We start from the raw sequence: 10541 nt of genomic DNA, 5'->3' as shown, positions 1-10541 counted from the left end.
TGGAGGAGTAGTTTGAGTACGTAAATGTGGAGGCACTTGAGCAATGTTTGGTGTGGGGCGAGTATACAGTAGTGGAAGAAGAATAGACAGAGGATTGAGATTGAGAATTTCTTGACTGGTGTGAGAAGGAGGAGAGGCAGAGGAGATGTGTGGTGGTGTTGGTCGATGTGGTGGAGAGGGTGAACGCTCTACAGATTCGTATGAAGAAGATGAAGAGTGTGGTGTGCAGGCAGAGGCATTTTTGTGTGCTGATTGTTTGGTTCGCGCCATAGTTGTTCTGTGGATGGAAGATTGAGGGTGAAGAAGATGAATAGGAACACTGGTATTTAGAGAGAAAGGCAATGCATCTTTTGGAAACAAAAAGGAGAAGAAGGGATGAGAGAGACAGTAACAGATTGTCTGACTTGAGGAGAGGAAAAGAAAAGGAGAATAATGATGACTTTGCTGCCCAATAGAAACTGTTTGTACCTAAGGAAAGTGGAAAAGCATTTTGGGGGATTAAAGAGTGTATGTGTTAGCACTCTACCTTCAGACAAAAAGGCATGTGTATTAAATGCCAAGATTTGCCTTTTTGATTTTGAGAGGAAAAAAGTTAACTTAAAGAAAACTGCTGGTTTTTTCAGAACGGAGAATGATGAGTCGCGAAAAGGAGACTGATAAACGTTCTCTGTTTTCTGCAGAAGCAGAATTTATCCAGAATTTTCTGGACTTTTTATAATTTTCAATTTTTCTTTGATCAAATTGAAACTATCCTCGACAAGAGGCTTTGTAAAAATGTCAGCAAGTTGATTTTGAGTATCAACAAAGATTAATTCAATATCTTTTTTATTGACATGATCACGAATAAAATGATGTTTTATTTCAATATGTTTTGATCTAGAATGCTGAATGGGATTCTTAGATAAATTGATAGCACTTGTATTATCATAATAAATTGGAATACTGGAATAGCTTACAGAGTAATCTTGAAGTTGACTTTTAATCCACAAAACCTGTGAACAGCAGTTTGCTGCTGAAACATATTCGGCCTCTGTTGTGGACAGTGCTATGGTGTTCTGTTTTCTGCAAGACCAACTGATTAATGCTTCGCCTAAGAACTGACATGCTCCACTCGTGTTTTTTCTTTCAATTTTATCTCCGGCATAATCAGCATCACAATATGCTATAATATCAAAATGTGAACCTTTTCTATACCAAAGATCAAGATTAGTGGTTCCAACAAGATATCTAAATATGCGTTTTACTGCTGTTAAATGGGATTCTTTTGGTGCTGATTGAAATCGGGCACATAATCCTACTGCAAACACGATATCTAGTCTACTAGCAGTTAGATACAACAGAGAACCAATCATTCCTCAATACTCTTTTTCAGAAACAGATTTTCCATTTTCATCTTTTTCTAAAGAAGTGGATGGGTGCATAGGAGTGGTCATGATTTTTGATTCATTCATTTTGTATTTAATTAGCAGATCTTTGATATATTTTTCTTGACATATAAAAATGCCTTTTCATATTGTTTAATTTGTAATCCAAGAAAGTATCTTAATTCTCCCATCATGCTCATTTCAAATTCACTTTGCTTAAGTTTTGAGAAATTTTCACACAACTTTTCATTTGTTGATCCAAAGATGATATCATCAACATATACTTGAACAATTAGTAAATTATTTCCCTCTGTTTTCTTGAATAGTGTAGTGTCGATTTTTCCTCTTTAAAAATCATTTTTAATTAGAAATGAACTTAGCCTTTCATACTAAGCCCTTGGCGCTTGTTTTAAGCCATATAGTGCTTTGATAAGTTTGAAAACATGATTTGGTTTAGCTTGACTTTCAAAACATGTGGGTTGTTTTACATACACTTGTTCATTTAAGAACCCATTTAAGAAAACACTTTTAACATCCATTTGAAACAGTTTAATGAGTTTATGAGATGCATATGCAAGAAGTATTCGAATAGCTTATAACCTTGTAACTGGAGCAAAAGTTTCATCATATTCTATACCTTCTTGTTGATTGTAGCCTTGAGCTACTAATCTTTCTTTGTTTCTGATAACCTTACCTTCTTCATCAAGTTTGTTTCTGAACACCCATCGTGTGCCAATGACTGTTTGATCTAATGGATCAGGTGCTAGAGTCTATACCTTCTTGCTGATTGTAGCCTTGAGCTACTAATCTTGCTTTGTTTCTGATAACCTTACCTTCTTCATCAAGTTTGTTTCTGAACACCCAGCGTGTGCCGATGACTGTTTGATCTAATGGATCAGGTACTAGAGTCCAGACTTCATTTTTCTCAAACTGCAGTAGTTCTTCCTTCATGGCATTTACCCAAGATTGATCAGTGATTGCATCTTTGATTGATTTTGGTTTAATCTGAGATATCATTGCCATGTTGTTTTCATCATTCTTGAATGATTTTCTGGTTCTGATTCCATCAAGCGTGTCTCCAATAATCTTGGTTTCAGGATGATCTTCAATTATTTTCCAGCTTTTTGGTGGAGAATGAAACGGAGATTGTTTATCAATCTCTGTTTTCTGCAAATTGTTTTGCTGTTGTGTTTCAATTGGAGTTTCTTCTTCCTCGTCCTTTTTACTCATATCTAAGTCATCGAACTCATCAAATAATATATGCATACTTATTTCAAGAACGTTAGTTCTTAAATTAAACACCCTATAACCTTTAGATTCGGTTGAGTACCCAAGAAAGATTGCTTTGTCAGATTTTGCGTCAAATTTTCCAACAAGATCTTTGTTGTTTAAAATGTAACAGTAATAACCAAAAATATGAAAGTAAGAAATGTTTGGTTTTCTATTTTTCCAGATTTCATATGGAGTTTTGTTGATAATCTTTCTGATCGATACACGGTTTAAGATATAGCAATATGTGTTTATGGCTTCAGCCCAAAAATATCTTTCAACATTTGATTCTTCTAAAATCGTTCTTGCCATTTCTTGTAGTGTTCTATTTTTCCGTTCAACAACTCTGTTTTGTTGAGGAGTTCTTGCACATGAGAGATTGTGAGATATGCCAAGTTCATCAAAAAAGGTTTTGAATGAAGCATTTATAAATTCTCCTCCATGATCACTTCTTACAGAAATGATGTTGGACTCTTTTTCATTTTGAACCTTTTTGCAAAATGTTTTGAATGCTTCAAAAGCATCATCTTTTTGTTTCAAAAATAGAACCCATGTAAATCTTGAGAAATCATCAACAATAACAAAATCATATTTCATTCCTCCTAGACTTGTTGTTTTGACAGGCCCAAAGAGATCTATGTGAAGTAGTTCAAGAGTTCTATTTGTTGTTACAAAATCTTGTGCGTGAAAACTACTTTTAACTTGTTTACCTTTGACACAAGCTTCACATATTTTATCTTTTTCAAAGTTAAGTTTTGGTAAACCTCTAACAAGATCAAGTTTGGAAATTTTTGAAATGGTTTTCATACTGATATGCCCAGCCCTTTTATGCCATATCCATTTATCTTTATTGATTGATATAAAGCATGATTCATCAGGTAGTTCTTCGAGATATAAAACATATAAATTTTTCTTTCGTTTTCCAGAAAATAAAATTTCTCCAGTTTGAGTTTTTCTGATTTCGCATACATTTGGCTTGAAGATGACTTCATATCCATTGTCACATAGCTGACTTATGCTTAATAGGTTGTGTTTTAAACCTTCCACATATTGAACATTATTTATTTGAGCAGAGTTTGTCTTACCAATGGTTCCATTACCTTTAATCTGAGCTTGATTATTATTGCCAAAAGTGACCAAACCACCATCCATCTTGGTGAATGTTATGAAGCAATTTTTATCTCCTATCATGTGCCTTGAGCAGCCATTGTCCAAGAACCAAGGCTTTCTCTTTACATTTGGAAAACCAACCTGCATGAGATGTTATTTCAGCCTTAGGTACCCACATTATTTTGGGTCCTGGAGAGTTAGTTTCAACATTTCCTTTCTCTTTGAAATGATATGCCATTCCTTTATTTTTGAAACCAGCTGTGTTTTTAGTTTTTGGTTTTGAAATAGATTTAACCATATAGGTTTTAGAATGTTTAAATTTTGGTTTAAAAGAGTTTCCAGAACATACTGCTTGTATCTTGGAACTTTCTCTGTTTGGAAACTGTTTTGGAGATTCTTCTCCTTTGTGCAGTTTTTTCAAAACTGCTTTGACAGGATGATTTGTTGTTTCAAGTATCTTTTTCCTTTCAATCTTTTCATCTCTTTTTCTAAAATAGCAAGCAAATTCCAGATGTCCAAGTTTTTTATAGTAAGAACATCTAGTTTTTCATTTTTCTTCCTTTCTTTCTAGGACAAAGAAATTTTCATATAGCTTGGTTTTCTGGGTTTGATTGAAACCAAGGCCTTCTTCTTCTTCTTCTTCTTCTTCTTCTTCTTCTTCTTCTTCTTCTTCTTCTTCTTCTTCTTCTTCTTCTTCTTCTTCTTCTTCTTCTTCTTCTTCTTCTTCTTCTTCTTCTTCTTCTTCTTCTTCTTCTTCTTCTTCTTCTTCTTCTTCTTCTTCTTCTTCTTCTTCTTCTTCTTCTTCTTCTTCTTCTTCTTCTTCTTCTTCTTCTTCTTCTTCTTCTTCTTCTTCTTCTTCTTCTTCTTCTTCTTCTTCTTCTTCTTCTTCTTCTTCTTCTTCTTCTTCTTCTTCTTCTTCTTCTTCTTCTTCTTCTTCTTCTTCTTCTTCTTCTTCTTCTTCTTCTTCTTCTTCTTCTTCTTCTTCTTCTTCTTCTTCTTCTTCTTCTTCTTCTTCTTCTTCTTCTTCTTCTTCTTCTTCTTCTTCTTCTTCTTCTTCTTCTTCTTCTTCTTCTTCTTCTTCTTCTTCTTCTTCTTCTTCTTCTTCTTCTTCTTCTTCTTCTTCTTCTTCTTCTTCTTCTTCTTCTTCTTCTTCTTCTTCTTCTTCTTCTTCTTCTTCTTCTCAACCTCTGTTTTAGGAATTTTGTTTTGAAATCTCTTTTTGATATTTTCTTCTGGTTCTTCTTCTAATTGTGCTGTGATCATGTGCTCTTAATGTTCCAATTAATTCTTCCAGAAGCAGTGATTCAAGGTTCTTGGCTTGACTTATACCTGTTACCATTGGTCTCCAAATAATTGGAAGACACCTCATGATCTTTCTTACTCTTTCTTGCACTGTGTAAGCTTTGCCAAAAGAACGCATTTCGTTTACTATTGTAGTAAATCTTGAGTACATTTCATCAATAGTTTCTCCTTCTTGCATTTCGAACAGTTCAAATTTCCTTATGCCAATGTCTATTCTTGTTTCTTTGACATGGTTTGTTCCTTCATGATGAGTTTGTAGTGTATCCCAAACTTCTTTTGCAGTTGTGCATTCATCTACTCTTTCACTTTCTTCCCTGCTTAAAGCACATGATAAGAATAACTGAGCTTTAGAATTTAAAAGTACCTTAGTTTTATCATCGGTTGTCCAGTCAGTTTCTTTCTTCATGGCAAAGTTTGAGTCATCTTGATCAATCCTTGGTATGAAGTCTCCATCTGTAATGACGCATCACATTCCTGTGTCTTGAGACTTTAAAAACAGCTGCATTTTGTTTTTCCAAAAGTAGTAGTCTGATCCATCAAAGAATGGTGGTCTGTTTGAGGATCCTCTTTCAACAATGTATTTTGCTTTCGACATTCTTCTAGATCTTTTCTCTAGCACTTGTTAGGTATTTTTGAACTTTCTAGAGACCGAGCTCTGATGTCAATTGAAGTAACAATGTCTATTTACAAGAAAGGGGGGTTTGAATTATAAATGCACCTTTTAAAAATTCTTGTTAAAACTTAAGAAAATAACTCAAGATTGATCTTGGTTGTGAAAACAGAAAACGGAGAACGTTTTTGGTTTTAACCAGAAAACGGAGAACGTTCTTGGTAAGTTAAAATCAGTAATTCAATTTATGTTTTTTAACTTAATAATCAATCAAACAGAAAGTAAATAGATAAGGAAAGAGATACCACACAACAATATATCTTGGTTCACCCAACCCGGGTTACGTCCAATCCTCACAACCGTGAGATTTTCCACTAAGTGTTTAAAACAAAGAACCTTCTTGGTCTTACAACACCTAGTCTAGATAAACCTTGATTTGTTTTAATCTTTATTACTTTCCACCCAGAAAGCAATAACAGTACCTTTCTAACTTTGATAGGATTCAATGTACTCTAAACAAACTATAAAGAAACTCTTATAGTTTGAGTTTTTACAATTGGATTGTTTTTGACAGAATCTGAGGTTTCTCAACTCTTGTTTGAGAATTGATTCTTTACAAAGGATCTAATGATAATTTCGCAATCTAATATCAGAAAATGGATCAGCCTCTGTTTTGCGAAAAATTAGAACTTCAAGTATGTATGTGATTAATTTAATGATGATTTCAGCTCTTTTACTTGCTTCTTTGATCCTGGATATTGGCCTTCTATTTATAGGCATTAGAGGCCTTTAATGAAGGTCAAAAGAGATGTTGATAGTGCTCTGAAGTTTGACTGAAGGCAATATATCAGATTAAAAATAATCCAGCTTTGAAAAACTGCTTTTCCCTCTTTTTGATTTTTCTGGTTTAGCATTTAAAGCAGTTTTGTCTTCTAGTAAAAAATCCTTTGATGTTTCTCCCTTGATCTTGGATGGTACAGTCTTGATCTTGAGTCTTGAATGTAGCCAGAGGAGTTTGGAGAAGAATTATAAGTCATTACAGAAGAGAATGCACAGCTGCTGAATTTATACAGAAAACGGAGATTGATTATCAATTTGGGTCTGTCAATTTGAACTTTCTTGATATTTAATAATCAATCTGGAGTTCCTATTTTAATCATTCTGGATGTCTTTTGCAATATCTTATCATATATCAAGGTTGATCAAACTTTCTTGACAGTTTGATTTTTGGAGTTACAAATTGTCTTGATTTTTGTCTGACTTTGAGTCCTTTTATTTTAGAGATCAGATAACCTTTTTGAGTTTGGATGAATCCTATTTGTTCCTTGCCATGTGTTGATTCTATATGAGTAATTTTCCAGGGAAGACTCTTTGTTAAAGAGGTAGAAAAAGTTTGATCAACATGTTATGATGAACTTTTTTTATGCTGGAGATCTTTCTCTTTTTTAATGTACTTGTTGTTGTTTTCTTTGTTTTGCTTGATTCTGTTCTTAATTAAATTCACTCAAAAACACATGTTAAATTAACATAACATTTTAGAATCATAATTAACTTTCTTAATTAATCTTATTTATTTTCGTCAAAACTTTAAATATGGAGTTTGTCTCAACAAGCTAAACTTTAGAATAATTTTTCTAAAGTCTTGGAAATATTTTTTGATACTCATATTTGTCAATTGAGACCATGCCGGCTACTCTGAGGGTTTTTGAAGAGCAAACTTAGACGATTCTCCATAGCTGTGAGTTGACGACGATCATCGTCATATATTTTTTATAATGCTATTATTATTATTATTTTGTTTTCTATATTAAAGTTTTTATTGAAAAATTTGGGAAACACAACCTTTGAATTTTATCTCGATTTCGTCAATTATTTAATTTAACGGTCGTTGTTATATAATATGTTATTAATTGATTTACGTATGAGTTAAATTATTTAAATCTTGAATTGTTATGCGATTGAATATGTTTTTTCATGAATTACGATGAAATGATTTTAAATGCGCGTTTTAGAAAATCGGTGTTATTGTTATTAAATCGTTAATTGTGTTAGGTGCACCTAGTTACCTCGTGTTGATTAGGGAAAGTTACCCGTTAGATTGAGCCGCTCCTATGAGAAATGTCATCCATAGGAGGAGAGGGTTATCAACGCGATGTAAGCTCCCTAATTGATACGTGATGATGCGTTGCGGGATTGAGAGGAGAGGGCCATCCATTAGATGGAGCCGCCCCTAAGGGAAAGGTCACCCTTAGGAGGAAAGGGTTATCAATGAGATAAAGTCGCCTCTTGGTTCTAAAAATTTGTATTGTTACTTGTTTGATTTTTATGATGATTTTAAGGTTGTTCATTTTGATTTCGTTTTGATATTAACTGGAGTTTTTTAATATTTTTGTCAAACGATTAAATTATAAGATTTAATGACTATATATGTGTATATATTTAAATTTAGAATTTTTCTAGACTTTTAAGTAATATTGTGTAACATAATTGTCGTCCGATTGTAAAACAATTCTTCGTGCATTTTTGTGTTTTCCTTCTAATTGATGGTGGTTGTTGTCTCCTCACTAAGTCTTTGTGACTTACCCCTTTATGTTGCTTATTTTTTTCAGATTCGCTGAGTAGCAAATTGTTATTTGATCCAAGTCTCAATATATTTCTTTTTGGTAGGCCTCTTTGGTCGAGTACCTTTTTTTTGTAACATCTCTTGAGTCTATGTAAATTGCAGCTATTTTGGAGTTTAGAAGTTTTTGGAAAGTGTATTAAACGATTAGATTATGTTCTTTGAATTGTGACTGAATTGAGAATTTAACAGGGATTTTATAAATTTGGAAATGTTGAATTTACAGAGGATACTCTGTCGAAATTTCGAGTAAAAAGTATATATATATATATATATGAAATGGTTAGAGAACGGTTTAGTTGTTAATTGATAAGTTAATTGATAGGCTTGTCAGGCTAGCAGTATAGCTTGTGCGCCGGTCACGACATTTAAATTTCGGGTCGTGACAACCTTGAATGCCCCTACAGGACGATTGCTTGGTGGACGAACCAACTCCTTAACTGTAATGATACTTGTGCTCGATTGTGAATAACAACTTCATGGGAGTTCGATATTGCTCGTTCATTGTTAAGGTTTTGAATGGTTGTATTTGAGTAAATCACCTTATGTCATCATTGATTGAGACATAGTCCCTCTTTCTACAAATTTTGTAGGTTGCTTGCACCAAAGAACTGATTGGAAAATTTTGTGTCTCTTTAATACATTGTTCATGCACTCTGCAAGGTTAGTTGTCATGTGTCCCAATGTTTCCCTTCTTCATATGTTTGTAGCCATTGTTCCTTTGGAATATCATCGACTCATTTCACTGCATCTTGACTCCAATAATTGATTTGTCTTCTGAAGTATGTGATGTTCGGTTGAGTCATGGCGTATTCTGAAAGAACAAAAGTTGATGTTGTTATGGAAAATTTAAAAATAAAAATATGTGTTTGATATATATAAATAAAAAATAAAATAAATAAAATAAAATGAAAAACAAACAAACACAAATTGGTTACAATATTTTTCATTTGGACATTTTTGAAGGTCCACGTGAAGTTTTGTGTTATATGTTGAATGCATAAGACATGATGTTAATTGATGTTTAGACGCCTAACAACACTTTTAGTTGACTCATGTCTATCTGAAATCAAGCAGAAGTTGGGATGGGGTGTGACAAACATTCGTAGGTTTGAAAGCAAGGATACACCTCCTTGTATGTTTCCTCTCAATTCTTGTATATTCTTTTGATAAGCTTTTGTTTGGCAATCCAAGCCTTTTGTAAATAGTGGTATGTGTGTACCGTGATCGTATATGTGCAATCAACATTGAAACTAATATTGTGGGATCCTTCGTTACCATCTGTAGGATGTTTTCACAGATAACAGTCGAGTGGCCTTTTTAGTTTTGTAATCTTCCAGATGTTTTATTTATTTCCATTCAAGATTCTACCCCTCCACATACAATTTTTATTTTTACAATGGACAATTCATCTAGTGTTATCAAAATGCGTTGCGACGAAGCTCGTAAAATTGTATATATGATATTCTTTCACACATTGTATTGCTACAACTTTTGTGAGAAATTTCATTCCCACTTAGAGATTGTTTATATCTGGAACAAGGTAAGATTGGTTTCAGAATGGAAAAATTCATCGTCAACGTTATTCATGTTGTCGGAGATCGCGTTGCAAAAGTGTGAGGGATTAGAGAAACAAATTGTAGAAGATGGACATTCTACTATGAATTTCTGGTCATCATCGTCATTGACTACAACTTCAACAAGAATGTCATCCTCATTTTCACTGATATCGTCAACTTCTTCATTGTGGACACCAGCCACAACACTGATAGGACCATCATTATATGGTGTGTTAAGGTTAATATCATGGGTGGTTATTGATGGGTGTTGTAATGACGAGTATGGATTGATGGTGGAATTGTATTTCAACAAAAGGGTACGAAGAGGGAATGGAGTTGGTATATGAAGAGGGTATGGTGTGAGGGATTGAATAAGGCGTTGACTTAATATATGGTAAAATTACGTGTGTCGTCTCTAGGATCATCTACTAACTCTACATAAACTTTAAATTGTTAAAATACCAAGACATTTATTTGCTATGAACATGTCAAACATCATCTACATGTAATCATCTCCTACAAGATTTAGCAACTCATACCAAACATGTCCTGGCACAAGAGTTATAGGATATCGATAAATGACATCGACTACCCTCTTTGAGTTGTCTGGTTGAATCTATGTTTGGATACATTGAATAAGTCCATCAAGTTTGATATTTTTCAACAAGGATGTATTGACGCATACAAAGACAACACCTGATGTGCTT

This window comes from Cicer arietinum, chromosome 8 (genome assembly GCF_000331145.2).
Source record: "Cicer arietinum cultivar CDC Frontier isolate Library 1 chromosome 8, Cicar.CDCFrontier_v2.0, whole genome shotgun sequence".
In the NCBI taxonomy this organism is placed as follows: domain Eukaryota; kingdom Viridiplantae; phylum Streptophyta; class Magnoliopsida; order Fabales; family Fabaceae; genus Cicer; species Cicer arietinum.
The sequence above is the reverse complement of the archived record's forward strand: the minus strand, read 5'-3'. Positions refer to the sequence as shown.